This window comes from Capsicum annuum, chromosome 8 (assembly GCF_002878395.1).
Source record: "Capsicum annuum cultivar UCD-10X-F1 chromosome 8, UCD10Xv1.1, whole genome shotgun sequence".
Classification (NCBI taxonomy): Eukaryota; Viridiplantae; Streptophyta; class Magnoliopsida; order Solanales; family Solanaceae; genus Capsicum; species Capsicum annuum.
Genome location: NC_061118.1, coordinates 109203552 through 109217160, shown reverse-complemented (window position 1 = coordinate 109217160; position 13609 = coordinate 109203552).

Sequence of the window (13609 nt, the reverse complement as noted above, 5' to 3'; positions counted from 1 at the left end):
AGAGGGAATCAATATCCTAAAAACCCCATTTCTAAGAAAACATTCAACCCTAGTTTCACCAACACTCTTTCAAGGGCAATGTTTATTCAATATCAAAGATAAGATAAAAGAAAGTAACCTAACAAGTAGTTATTTATAGTCTAGAACAAAATGGTTTTAAAAGTGACCTATGCATGAAATTACTTAAACACTCTTAGTGAAATACACACTCCCAAGCCACGGGTTCCTTTTATTCATACTTCAAAATGTAAAATCCCTTAGAGGGGGTCAAAACATGGTCACACACGTCCATCTTCATGAATAAGTCTTGAAGGATTTGCAATTCCCGAGCTAGGCTCCTTGTGAACGGTCTTGAACAATTTGTACCCGTATCAAAACCCCATGTCCTATAACACTGTTTAGTCCCTAATTTTTCACTTGGAAAGATCAAAACACTCTCAAAAACTCTCCAAAATACTCTTTAGAAGATTGCGCTAGGTTTTCATCAAGGTGGTCTCCTAGAGTCTTAAGGATCAAAATATCTCAGTAAATCTTTATAACTTAGGAATGTGACTCTTCCTTCATTTTTAGTTCATCAAAATGATGCGTTTTAAACATTTTTCTTGTATCATAAATGGTGGTTTGAAATGGATGGTACAGGGTTTGAATGCGTACTGTTGAGTGTTATTTCTCATGATATCACCTGTGTTTATACTTGTTTTTGGAAATGGTTTTGTACATGTTAGTGTATGGAAATTATGGATTAATTAATGGGTCATGGTTAACCCTAAATTCATGGTTTTTGACTTAAATAATGGTTTGATATTGGTTTGCCCTTAACCTATTTATGAAAAGGCCTATAAGAAGAATCTTGTCACTTGATGAACTGGGTTTTAAACTAATGCTTGGCATAATAATGTTAATGAAGGATGAATGATCTTGTAAAGGCCTTGATGACCATAAATCAAATTCAAGTGTAGTTTGAGCTAAGGGATTGGGCTAATGATGTAAATGGTTGGTAAGTAGTTACATAAAAGGCCTTGTTATCCTCAAGTTAAATTGGATTGTAAAATTGTTGTTTTAAATGGATAAATGTGTTTGAGTCCCTAAATATTGAACTGAATTGATGACTTTGTATAGACAATAGTTTCGAGTCCCAAAGTCATTTAATATTGGTAATGGCATATTGTACACTTGCAAGTGGGGTTGGTATGACGATGCCAATGGGATTCCTTGGGCAAGTAATTGAACTAATGGCTATTTATATGTGTGAATGATGTTTTAAATAAGGCTTTTAAAGAAGGATGTGTATCCAGGCCATGAATGTGGTATCCAAAGGACTAACACTGGAAACTATTCTAGTCGGTATGGATATGTATATGATCGGGAGGTTCGAGTCCCCCGAATGAAAATATGATTAGGAGGTTTGAGTCCACCATTTTGTATACATTGGTTCTAAGTCACCTTGATTATGTCAAGAGGTTTGAGTCTCCCATAATAGCATATACGTATATGGATATTCTCTGGTTTGTGTGGCTAGACTCATTGGGGCCCTTCCAGCTACGGGAGATCTAGGCCTATATAACACATGGGTGCCTTGTATTATGACCTTTATGCTATAAATATGTAACGCCCCCAGATCCCATCTCGAGATGTCACACGGTGCTTATGGACCCAAAGAACCACAAGCTAACCCTTTTTTGATATCTGTACCTGTACACTGCATAATATCTAAAAAAAATATGGAAACTTGCCATAAGGTTCAACACATCTATACATACTCAAAGCTGAAAACTGAATACTAATACATCCGTACTGACACTAAAATACTGAATCATTGACTTATCTGATACTGATAAATGAGGATCTGGATGTGCTTATATCAATGACTGAATTATTAGACTTACTACTTTTGACGGAAAGGATTAGAGATCAACCTTTCTAATAGATGATTTTGGAAGCTTTTTCAATGATAAAAAATATGATTATATCTAAATCTAACAACTAGAATACTCAATAGAAATTTGATACTATGATCAAGCCTGTCTGATGGCATATGTCTGAATATGATATCAAATAACTATATGTGAGACTAAGTCTATCTGATGGGAAAGTCTATAAATCAATGGAACTATCTGAGTTCCTCACAATGATAGATGATTGTATCTGATAGTCCTGATTTCTAAAGATTGATTTTGAAATTGAGACTAAATCCGAAACTGAAATTGTGGGAAGTAGTCACTTAATCGACATGCCCCGACCTACCATAGGTGGGGTCAAACATGTGCCTCAGTTGAAAGGGTGTCAATACTGCGCCACTGGTAAAGATAACTCTATGTGACCCTTATTTATCTGGTACTCAAACGAGAATGGTGGAGCCCTCATCTAGCAGGTCAAGCCACCTCATCTACCCTCATCTAGCAGGTATGATATCTCTTATCCACCCTCAACTAAAAGGTGTGATGTCTCAACCTACAATGGCTACGTAGTTTTAGAGCACAAGGATTGCTTCTAAGAATCACACCCTCTACTAGTAGGTGAGATCCCATCCTTGAGATAGCTCGATGCTAGTTTCTACTCCCAATTAAAAGGCTCAGAACTGAATTCTCAACTGAACACTGGCTGAACTGAATCTGACACTGATCATATTACATAAAAGGTCTGACTGAGTTATGGTGAGATCACTTAGTTCTGTATCTAATAGAAAAGATATTGAATCATGGTATCTAACTGACGATACAGAGCTTGAATAGATTACTCGAATCGCTTCTGAGATTAGGATTGAATGACTTGAATACTATTAGAACTGAGCTGATTGTAGGTTTGAGACTAGATTACTAGCGATACAGATATTACAGAGATAACTGAGATTACTGAGCTTTATTAAGCTTTGTACTTGTATGAGGATACATAGTTCTATAGTTCACTGAGTTCTGAGAATCATGGATCGATTGGAGTTATCAAGAAATTGACATGGGCTCTATACAACAGCTCTATTTTCAGGTATAAATACCCCCAGGACTCGATAACATAAAAGTAAGACATAATCATTATTCATCACAAATCATTCATGCATCATCACGGTCATCCATTCATCACTACAATCATTTATTCATCATTACAAGCATTCATTCATCATTAAAATCATTCATGTATTATCACAATCATTAAAGAATCACTTCAAGTAGTTGAGCATCATAACATACTTTCCCTCTCAAGATCCTTAGGAAACATAGACCTCTATTCATCATCACAATCACCAAAAGGTCACTCCAAACCTTTAAGGATCATCAACATCGGTTCACTATCATATACTAGCCTAGGGAAGACATGCTTACATCAAGTACTTCATACCTATATCGGTTTTGTTATGTATTTGGATATCACTTGATTTGGGGGAAACTTCATACTAACACGTCACTATTTACTTGCTAACCACTTGACATGTATTAAAAGCTTAGGATATATCAAAGAGCACAAAATCGGGGAATTTACAACCATCATATCTCGACTTGTTCACTAGGGTCTTTCAAAAACCATTAGACACGATCGATTTTACACCTACTTGGGGATTTCATGCTATCTTGGCATATTTCACTCACTAAGGCATGCATGGACTAGCTCACAATTTGGGGTTTCCTATTCAACATACTATAGTGGCCATTATGCTTCACCTAATCTCTTTATCAAACCTATGGGGAACGTTCTTCACTTATTCAACCATTTCTACACCCAAAAGTCATGAACACATCACATGGAAAAACAACTTCGAGAGGGTCTATCACAAACATCACATGAATTCCACATACTAGGGTCAAAGATCATAAATTTTGCAGGCAAGCATAAATCAAAACTTAACAACACATTAAACATCCATTCAACTCATACAAATCATTAAAAACTCATAAACATAAAAATCTTTTAGTTTTAAAAAGGGTTCTTGAGCATCTTGGATGAAAGGGACCCAAGAATCAACATCTACATACCTTAACCTTTGAAATTGGATGAACTTTAGTGCTTGAAACTTTATCCACACTTGAAATAAATAAATTCTTGAAGCCCACACTATGAGGAACTTGATTCTTGAAGAAATCTTGAAGATTTATGGATGAATTTTTGGAGGATTAAGGTTCTTGAATTGAAATTCTAGATATTATCTCTTTAGAGAATTGGAAGAGAAATGGAGAATTAGGGTTTGAATGAGGGTTCCTCATATTTATAGAGGCCTAAAAAAAGTGGAAAATGACCAAAATACCCTTGCTAAAATGCCCTTGAATTGCTGGAAAAAGTGTTCTTGATGCCATCCGTGACAGGTCGTCAGGTCCGTGATAGACCATCACTAATGGTCATCACAAAAGGGGTCCAATTCTTGATTTTTGACCCAGGACTGATGATGTTGTTAGAAATGTCGTCAAAATATGACGACGTTGTTAAAAAGGTCATCAGAAACGTGATAGCCCGTCAGAAACGTCGTCACCATTTTCCAGCTTGACATGCTGGAGTAAAATGGGCATAACTCTTTGCTCGGATATTGGATTTAGGAGAAATTGGTATAGTTGGAAAGATAATTCAAAGATCTTTCATTTGATATATAGAAATCCACCCATTTCTTCATATATAAAGAGTGATGGTCGATTGAAGTTGACCCAAATTTTAACGGTCACTAAAACTTGAACGATAGGAATGTTTTCAAGTCGTCTATAAGTTAGGGGACCTCTATGATCTTAATTCATGCTCAAATAGATTCCCACACGATTCAAAGTATTTCATACTTGAGAGGATATTTTCAAAACATTTTGACTCAAATTTTTGATTTACCCAAAATGCTCTAAGGCTCAGACTAGAAGAGGATTTTGTGGGGCATTACATTATCTCCCCCTTGAGAACATTCATCCTCGAATGTCGCTTGATAGAATGAGAATATGGATCAGCAAAACTTACTCAAGAAATGGAAACATCTCAGATCAGGACTACACAACTGAAACGACTGACATATAGAGTTCTCACACTGGGCATGCTAATATGATGCATGGAATACTCGACTGATGATACTCATAGTAGAATTCTCATAATACATATGCATATCTGATGCATGGACTCTAACTGGGATGATCTCATGAATACATGACTGAACACATGCTGACAAGCTGAACTCTTTCTACTAAATGTGCATATCTAATGCACGAATGTCCGGCTAAGCTGACTTTTGAAAGAACGATTGACAATGCAATATGAAAATGCAGTAACAACTGATGCTAATTTCATAAAGAAGATCTAAACATACATCTGGATAAATATAATAGCATTCAACATCATAATACTATGGGGTATCTCTCCCTTGGGGATTTATGTCCCATTAAACACACTTCGCTGAAATACTGGGGCGGTGCGTGGGGCACCTACAACTGGGTCATGATTGATCGATCAAGATCTGAAACTTATGTATAACTCATGCTAAAATATAAGCTCAAAATAGAGGCAAAGGCCCTAACAATGCATATCATAAAGAAGAAGGGCTCATAACTTACCCGGGTCTATTTTAGGGAATCCTTCTCGATCAAGGCGAGTATGGAGCGCCTGAAGTTTACCCCTTTGAGTCAGCACTCTACATTCTCGCATTCTATGGCCTGATTCACCACACCCGAAACACACATCACTACTGGCTCTACACACGCCTTGGTGGCTCCTACCACACTCTCCACAATACGGATGGGTATGAACACCACTAGTAGTACTGGAAGTGGCTTCCTACTGGCCCGAATCTCTACCCCTCTGAGCTAGTATTTTACACTCTTGCAACTTATGGCCTAGCCTACCACATCCAAAACACCCCCTACTGCCAGCTCTACATACACCTCTATGCTGCCTACCACACTTTTCCCAACAAGGGTAGGTAAGAATACTCTTCCCACGACCTAGTGACTTAGCGCTTGATGCTCCCTCTCGACTAGTATTCTTAGATTTAGGTACCGATGTCTAGACTGATAGCGAAACTGGTGCTGAGGATCTCAGATGGAATTGGTAGCGGTTACTACTCCTTACTCTTGGCGTAGAATTATTGGTTCTAGTCCTCTGATCCATCCTACGCTCTCTCCCCTTATTCTGCTGAGTGTCAGCTAAAATTCTAGATAGGATAATATTCTACAAACTTTTCTGAGAAGCTATTGCCTAGGCTAAGGTAGTAAATGCAGCTCTAAACTATGCATGCAACACACCCTCATTCTCAGGAACTACTGGCTGTGGGGGCTGGTTATCTACCCCAAGGACAAAATCTTTACGAGGAGGCATACTTTGTAATTGGAAGAAACAAGTCGATTATACTGAGGATCAACTTGAGCTCATGCTCACTCACATGATCTGAATACTAAGAGAAGGGAAACTACTCCTAAGTACATCCTGTAGCCTCTTGTACATAAATGTGGCATGCTACACACCCATGCACAAGACTCTACTAGATGTGGATTTTCAAACTCCCTAGGACACTATTGAACCTTAGGCTCTGATACCAAGTTTGTAACTCCCCCAGATCCCATTTTGAGACATCACACGATGCTTATGAACCCGAAGGACTACAAGCTAACCCTTTTTTGATATCTGTACCTGTACACTGCATAATATTTGAAAAATGCAGAAACTTTCTAGAAGGTTCAACACATATATACATACTCAAAGCTAAAAACTGAATACTAATACATCCATCTGAAAAGCCTCTAACTGTCTGAAATGTGGAGTTGATGGGACATGTCCCCAACTAACTCTGTCAATAGAAAATGAACAAAGTTTAAAATAATAGTAGTAAAATGAGACTCATTCTCGAAAGAAGAAGACTCAGTGCTACTACTGTTGACTGGGACCAAACTGCTGAGGATAAACTAGATCTTGTGCCTCTAAACCTATAGTGTCAAATAAAACATCATAGCGCAAATGCGTTAGTACAAAAATGTACCGAGTATGTAGACGGGGTAGGCTAATGTAAGGGTTCATGCATGCACAATATCTAAACTGAATAATTATGAAAATACCGCATGAGAACACATAATGAATGCCCAGAACACAAACACAATTATCGCAACTCTAGCTACTGAAACTCAAATACTACTTTACTGCTGAGTGAACTCACTACTGACACTGAGATACTGAATCACTGACTCATCTAATACTGATAAATGAGGATCTGGATGCACTTACATCAATAATTGAATTCTTAGACTTATTGCATTCGAACTGACAGGATTAGAGATCAACCTTTCTAACAGATGATTTTGGAAGCTTTATCAATGATAAGAAATATGATTATACCTAAATCTGACAACCAAAATACTCAATAGAAAGCTGAAACTGTGATCAAGCCTATCTGACGGCATATCTCTGAATATGATATCAAATAACTGTATGTGAGACCAAGTCTATTTGATAGGATGGTCCATAAATTAATAGAACTATCTGAGTTCCTCACAATGATAGATGACTGTATCTGACAGTCCTAATTTTTGAAGACTGATTCTGAAATTGAGGCTGAATCTAAAACTAAAACTGTGGGAAGTAGTCACTTAACTGACATGCCCCGACCTACCACAGGTGGGGCCCAACCTATGACCTTGTTAGAAGGGTGTCATTACCACGCCACTAGTAAAGACAATCTATATGACCCTCATCTAGCATGTCCTCAAATGAGAATGGTGGAGCCCTCATCTAGCAGGTCAAGCCACCTTATATACCCTCATCTAGCAGGTATGATGTCACTCATCCACCCGCAACTAATGGGTGTGATGTCTCAACCTACACTGGCTACGTATTCTTGGAGCACAAGGATTGCTTCTAAGAATCACACCCTCTACTATCCTTGAGCTCAATCGGTGCTAGTTTCTACTCCCAACTGAAAGACTCAGAACTGAATTCTCAACAAAACACTGGCTGAACTGAATCTAACACTGATCATATTACACAAAAGGTCTGACTGAGTTACACTGAGATCACTTGGTTCTATATCTGACGGAAAAGATATCGAATCATGGTATGTAACTAACGATACAGAGCTTGAATAGATTACTTAAATCATTTCTGAGAATAGGATTGAATTGCTTGAATACTATTAGAACTGAGCTAATTATAGGTCTGAGGCTAGATTACTACTGAGCTTTACTAAGCTTCGCACTTGTCTGAAGATACAGAGTTCTATAGTTCATTGAGTTTTGAGAATTATGGCTCAATTGGAATTACCAAGAAACTGACACGGGCCCTATACAACAACTCTATTTTTTGGTATAAATACCTCCAGGACTCGACAACATAAAAGTAATACATAATCATTCTTCATCACAAATCATTCATGCATCATCACGGTCATCCATTCATCACTAAAATCATTTATTCATCATTACAAGCATTTATTTATCATTACAATCATTCATGTATTATCACAATCATTGAACAATCACTTCAAGTAATTGGGCATCATAACATACTTTCCTTCTCAAGATCCTTAGGACATCGCATTAAGCATTTAGGAAACATAGACCTCTATTCATCATCACAACCACCAAAGGGTCACTCCAAACCTTTAAGGATCATCAATATCGGTTCACTATCATATACTAGCCTAGGGAGTACATGCTATTATATTATTCCCCATTCAACGAGATCTTACATCAAGTACTTCATACCTATATCAGTTTTGTTATGTATTTGGATATAACCGGATTTAGGGGAAACTTCATACTAACACGTCACTATTTACTTTCTAACCACTTGACATGTATTAAAAGCTTAGCATATATCAAAGAGCATAAAATCGGAAAATTTACAACCATCATATCTGGACTTGTTAACTAGGGTCTTTCAACAACCATTAGACACGACTGATTTTACACCTATTTAGGGATTTCATGCTATCTTGGCACATTTTACTCACTAAGTCTTGCATGGACTAGCTCACAATTTGGTGTTTCCTATTCAACATACTATAGTGGCCCTTATGCTTCACCTAATCTCTTTATCAAACCTGTGTGGAACATTCTTCACTTATTCAACCATTTCTACACCCAAAAGTCATTAACACATCACATGGAAAAACAACATCAAGAGGGTCTATCACTTGCATAACATGAATTCCACATACTAGGGTCAAAGTTCATAAATTATTAGGCAAACATAAATCAAAACTCAACAACACATTAAACATCCATTTCAACTCATACAAATCATTAACAACTCATAAACATAAAAATCTTTTAGTTTTAAAAAGGGTTCTAGAGCTTCTTGGATGAAAGGGACCCAAGAATCAACATCTACATACCTTAACCTTTAAAATTGGATGAACATTAGTTCTTAAAACTTTATCCACACTTGAAATAAATAAATTCTTGAAGCCCACACTATGAGGAACTTGATTCTTGAAGAAAGCGTGAAGATTCATGGATGAATTTTTGGAGGATTAAGGTTCTTGAATTGAAACCCTAGATATTATCTCTTTAGAGAACTGGAAGAGAAATGGAGAAATTAGGGCTTGAATGAGGGTTCCTCATATTTATAGAGGCTAAAAAAAGTGGAAAATAACCAAAATACCCTTGAAAAAATGTCCTTGAATTGCTGGAAAAAATGTTCTTGACGCCATCCGTGATAGGCAGTCAGGTCCGTGATAGGCCGGCACGAATGGTCGTTACAAAAGGGGTCCAATTCTTTTTTCCCAGGACTGATGATTTCATCATAAATGTCATCAAAATATGACGATGTCATCAAAAGGGTCGTCATAAATGTGATAGCCCTTCAGAAACATTGTCACAGTTTTCCAGCTTGACATGCTAGAGTAAAATGGGCATAACTCTTTGCTTCAATATCCGATTTAGGGAAAATTTGTATCATTGGAAAGATAATTCAAAGACATTCCATTTGATATATAAAGTCCACCTAGTTTTTCATATACAATGAGTTATGGTCGATTGAATTTGACCTAAATTTTGACCATCACTAAAACTTGAACGATAGAAAAATTTTTAACTCGTCCATAAGTTAGGGGACCTCTATGATCTTAATTCATATTCAAATAGATTTCCACATGATTCAAATTATTTCATACTTGGAAGGATATTTTTGAAACATTTTGACTTGAATTTTTGCTTTACCAAATACGCTCTAAGGCTCAAACTGGAAGAGAATTTTCTGGGGCATTACAAAATCCTAAGTTAATGTTGTCAAAGATCATGTTAAATCTTGTTCCTTATCCCAGCATGATATATATATATACATGATTGTGATTGCATATAATGGGTTGACTTAATTTTACACAATGGAATTATCCTTATCCTTGAGTTACATGCTAGTTCTCTAATCACTAATCTCTTTGACATTGTATCCCCATGCAATATAGGCACCAAAACTTCATCTTGTTTTTCTTCACAGTGATCAGTTGTGCCACTCATGTGTTCACATTGAAGTGGTGAGATTCCATACTTCAAAAGGCATTTATTTTATGGTCTTGTTATTAGTTGTCTTAGACTTTGTTTAGACATTATTTTTGTCTATTGTCAGGGGAATGTCCTGACATATTAGTGACTATATATTTGTAGAGGCTTTGTGTATTACTGTGGACTTCGATGAGTTGTGTTGATGGATTAGTGTAAACTTTAATGAGCTATAGACTTATTTTGCTTTATCTTGTTATATGTTTGGAACTCATCGATGTTATGGTTGATATAATGGATAGGTTAGGTAAAGAGAGTGATCTCCAATCTATGAAAGACTTGAGATACCCATCGAAGCCAAACCTTGGTTTAGGTCGTGACAATATATTTGTCAATTTTTTATTATTATCATAGTTACCATATGGAAAAAAAGTCTATAAGTTGGTTCTCTCGAGTCCTTTGGGAATAGGGTGATTGTCCATCATAATTGAGTTGTGGTGTGATAGTAATCTTCAAATCTATCAGTATCCAACTTAAAACACCTAGGCTTTGAACCTTGAGAAGAACTTCTTTATTTGGTGTCACTGAGTTAGGTTCGACTAGGGTCATGAGTCGTACACCTTAAATATGATTCATATACTTCTCTATCTCCCCTCCCGTACCCTAGGTAGTATTGTGAGGGACACTCACTATCCTAGTTATGAGTGATACCCTCCATAATCATACCATAAGGTACTAGTATTACCAAGTGAGTCGTATAGAGTTTGGACTTGAACTTTGAACGAACTATTTTTTGTATGGTTGAAGCCTATGGTTTAGGGATGAGTCACTCCCTTTTGATATGACTCAAAAGTGTATGGTCATACCCTAACTAGTGTAGGTGAACTAAGAGGAGCCTAAGGTATGAGTCAGGGTACCACTCCTGCCCTAGGGTATGATTGACTCAAGTGAGTCATACCCAATATCGTGGCTAATTTTTAGCTTTTAGTTGAGGGCCTTATGGTCATTTCCTATACCTAAAACCCTAATTCCCCATACTATATAAGTGTTGTATCCTCCTAAACATCTATTTTGATTGATCAAACACACTAAATACTTTCTCAAACTCATTTGAGAAGAATTAGAGGCTAGGGTTTCAAGGGTGATCTTCAAGAGGAAAAGTGAAGTCAAGACTCTTAGGGAACCAGGTTGTCTAAGGCATGAAACTCTTTTCCTTGATAAATAACTATAAACCCATGTATTTTACACTTGGATTGGTAAGTTTACATGGTGATTTTGAAATCGAATGAAAAGGGTTTTATTGCCTAATGATGAATAAAGTGGACTTTTGATTATACTTGTATTTATACATGTTATTAATGATGATTCATACATGTGGGTTGTTGTTGTATATGGTATAACATGTGAGTCATGAGTGACTTTAGTCTTGATGATTTCTACTATGAAAATGGCTTTGGTAAAGGCATTCACACAAGGTGTTTGGTAAAATGTCTAAGTGAATGGTCTAGTCTTATGTTGATGATGTTTTGAACTAAGGCTATGGCCCAATAAGTATCAGTAGTTGTTAAATGATATTTTAAAGGTATTATGAGCTATGTATGGTGAAATTAATAACCTTGTTGATTGATGTTTGATGAGGGGTTAAAGCTTCTAAACATGAATATAAACCTAAATTATGTGTTGAACTATAGTGTAGTGAGAATGTGGTATAAGATTGCCAATGATATGTAAATAGTTTGTGAAGATCTTGATGACCCTAAATTGGATTGTATGATGAATTAAGTTAAGTCATTTGCCTTTTGAAATGGTTGAGTAACAAAGGCTTTCATGAGGACCAAATGGTCATGTATAGTGTTGAATTGTCTGAATGGATTAAAGTTCTTAAGTGTGAATTGAATAGATGATGATGTATGGACAAATGGTTGAAGTTACAATGTAGACTAATGGATAGTCGTAATGTCTTAAGGTTAAATTCCCTTGCCCAATGAAAGGAGTTTGAGGTTAAAGTCCCTTGCCTAATGAAATAAATTATGGTTAAAGTCCCTTACATGATGAGATCTCTTGAGGTTGAAGTGCCTCTCCAAATGAAATTGCTTCGGTTAGAGTCCCCTATCTAATTCGACCTGAGGTTAGAGTCCCTTGCCTAATGTGTGGGCATGTCGTTAGATCCCTTTGCCTAAATCAAAATAAGTATGTGGTTCAAGTCCCTTGCTTGAATGGATGTGTATGTGGTTAGAGTTCCTTAATTAATAAGTGTATGCATGGTTAAAGTCCTTCATCTAAGTGATATGTGAATATGGTTGAAGACCCATACCTATAAGAGTTGTTGAATCTAATGTGGAAAGGCCGGAGTCCTCCACTTTATGTCTCATGATTGAGTTTTTTGAGAATATTGTTATAACTTGTTTACTTGTTTAGCATGTGATATACCTATATGTATAGATAAGGTCATGAATATGGTTTAATATGATCTATTGACTTGTGGTTGATTGAAGATATTATTTTTAACTTATCCTTGAGTTACATGCTAGCGCTCAAACTGATAACCTTCTTTGGATGCTATGTCCCCACGTGACATAGGGGTCATAGCATCATTTTCTCTTTCGACGCAGTGATTAGGTAATCAAAGCGGTTAACTTTGGAGTGTTGAGCTTCCTTACTTTGGAAGATATTCCTTCTTGGTCTCCTATCCACAGACTTGGTCTTATTTTGACTTGGTTTGGCTATTATCAGGGCCTTCTCCTGACATATACATTTCTAAACATCAGTTTGTATAGAGGTATTGTGGATGACTGTGGACTTGGGTATAATGGCTAGTTTGATGAATATAATAAAGTTTTAGCCATATTTATGTTATGTTGGTTGGGATTCATCTGACCCTTATGATTTATATTATGATTAGGTTGGGTTATTAGGGTGACCTCTAATTCATGTGGGATTGAGGTACCCATACGACATGGCCCAATTTTGGGTTATGTCAAGTTGGTACTAGAGCCTACGTTCAAGGTCATTTGGGTTTCTGCTATACCATGTCTAGTAGAGTCTTTTTTATGGGTATGAAGCATGCCACACTTATAAAACAGGAGCTATGAGGCATTTTATGAAATTTTTTCCTTTCTTGTGCTTCAATTTCAGGCTATAGAGTCTAAGGTTATGGATTTCTCTGATTTCCATTTGCTATCTTTCTGATCATGCCTCAAAGAAGATCTGAGGTTTAGGCAAACATTTTT